We start from the raw sequence: 2,256 nt of genomic DNA on the forward strand, positions 1-2,256 counted from the left end.
TGACTTTTTATAATTATAATTATAATTACTATGTTTTACAGTAAGTTGTGCGAATTTGAAAAAAATTCACGACCGCGATACCCGCAGTGACCGCAATAGCGTCCGTTATGTCCGCGACCGCGACAAACGCGACGCGACCGCAATTTAAATCCCTGGTTCAGCTACTAAGCAGAGATAAGAGTTGAGGATTAATTCCAATACATTTAAATCAGTTGTATACAATGACTACGGGCGAGTAAGCCAGCTCTGAGGGATGAGAAAGAAGCTACTGGGGAAAAGGCCGTGAATAGAACAGAACAGGAAAAAAAACCTGAAACCTTGCACAGAAAGAAAATTCCATGAATAGCAAGGGTATCCACAAACATAGTGACGTTGAAATTTAAAGAAATGCATCTTTGTTGTATGAAATTCGTTGGTAATTAGCATACCATTTACTGCTATTGCTGCTTTTTCTGTATTTCTAATTCATCTGTTTCAGTCTCCCAATCATCTTAACATTTTAGCTCTCGCTAGTTTACCCATGAAAACACGTCGATTTACTAGGGTTCTTTCTATTATACTGGAGACTAGCAGAGAAATTTTTTTATTATATTGGAGACTATAAGAGAAAATTCAAATTAAACTCCAATCTTAACAATGATACATCATCCCACTGTCGGATTAGCACCAACTTGAAAGACAATAGAAACCCAAGAGAAAAAAAAAAGCTTAAAACTAAAATAAAAATGGCAGATAACTAAGTGGACCCTAAAAGTACACCGATATTAGCTAAGACATTGAGAAACCTCGTATAATAGAGGGGCTGATGGTTCTATCTACTTGGATCTCTGTCTCATCTTTCGGCGCTTCCTCTTCAATCTTCTCATGCGCTTCTTCTTCCACTGTTACATATCATGTAAGATGCCATAAATGAAATATCATTCAAAGATCTATTATATAAATAAGAACAAATTGAGACAAATAGGAAAACAGTATTACCTTGGCACTCATGGTGATAGGATAAAAGGAAACTTGATGTCGCCTTCTTGGTTATTCATTAAACCCTAGCCGGATGCAGAGGCGGCAATCAATTGCTGGCAAGGACTTTTACCATCTACACCTATCACTACTAGGTGTCACAGGCTCTTTCTTCTTAGTCGAATCGCGACCAGATTTCCTAGAACTCCCCTTTCTCAGCCGAACGACGATGTAGCAGAAGGTCGGGGAAAATCTAAGGGATTTGGGGATTTTGATTTGGGACCTAATAAAAATGGTGCAGTTTTGTTAAAAATAAAAAGATATTTTGCAAACGTCGCTATTGCTTTATTAAAGCGTACACAGTATTTTCGGTCCAAATGCCACTAAAAACGTCACTAAAAACTTAATTGCTTACATATATTAACATATGATTAGGTAGCTACAACTTTATCCTAAAAGAATAAAAGTAAACTTATTTCACTAAATGAATTAAAAGGTAAAGGTTTAAGCTTTAAACAACCATTAAGTCTCTTTATCCTACTTATTAATTAATTAGATGGGTTGTTGTTGCAAAAAGCTATCCCACATATTTGATTTGTGCTTTTAAGGAGTTATGATGCTATACCTCGGATTCTCATGTCTCTTTGTTTAATTAATTAATTATTTGATTTATCATTTTTTATTTATTTATTTATTTTAATTCTTTACATGCTGTGGCTTATATAACTTCTTTTTAATAGTATAATTCATCTATCTATATTGATATTTTCTGTATTCTACTTTAATTACTCTTCATATAATATTTACCCGTCTAAGTTTGAAGTCTCACCCAAAATTGAGAGGATTTGGATAAAAATATTAGGCCCAAAAAATGGGCATGAGCAAAAAATTAGGCCCATTTAAAATATAGTTCAGGTTCGGGCTTGAACATTCAAGGCCTTGAGTCTGGCCTGGCCCAACCTATATTTTAAGTTTATAATAATTTATATTATGTAATTTAGAACACATTAAAAAAAACTTATACTAAATATATAATACTACTCTAATGTAAAGATTAAAATAATGTTAAGTTGATTATATAAAAATATATATGAATTATTAAATATTAAAATAATTAATATAAATGTTTTTAGAAAATTAAATGTGTGCGGGCCTAAAATGAGATTAGGTTAGTCACTTATAAATATGGACGGGTTTGGGCAAAATTTTGAACTCACATTTTAGGTCGGGCCAGACTTAGACAAATATGAAGTATGTTAATAACACGCTCAAACCCGACCTGACCCAACTCATGAGCGC

At 33.5% G+C, this 2,256-nt stretch overlaps 1 long non-coding RNA gene across 1 annotated transcript; it reads right to left on the reverse strand.

Moving 5' to 3' along the window:
• Positions 1 to 567: 567 nt before the first annotated feature.
• On the reverse strand, positions 568 to 1,322 carry LOC128036074 (uncharacterized). The gene is made up of 2 exons (XR_008192931.1): positions 979 to 1,322; positions 568 to 881 (listed from the first exon to the last, which is right to left on the reverse strand). It is a non-coding gene; the product is annotated as an uncharacterized LOC128036074 (long non-coding RNA).
• Positions 1,323 to 2,256: the final 934 nt, after the last annotated feature.

The sequence above is a fragment of the Gossypium raimondii genome, chromosome 13 (assembly GCF_025698545.1).
Source record: "Gossypium raimondii isolate GPD5lz chromosome 13, ASM2569854v1, whole genome shotgun sequence".
In the NCBI taxonomy this organism is placed as follows: domain Eukaryota; kingdom Viridiplantae; phylum Streptophyta; class Magnoliopsida; order Malvales; family Malvaceae; genus Gossypium; species Gossypium raimondii.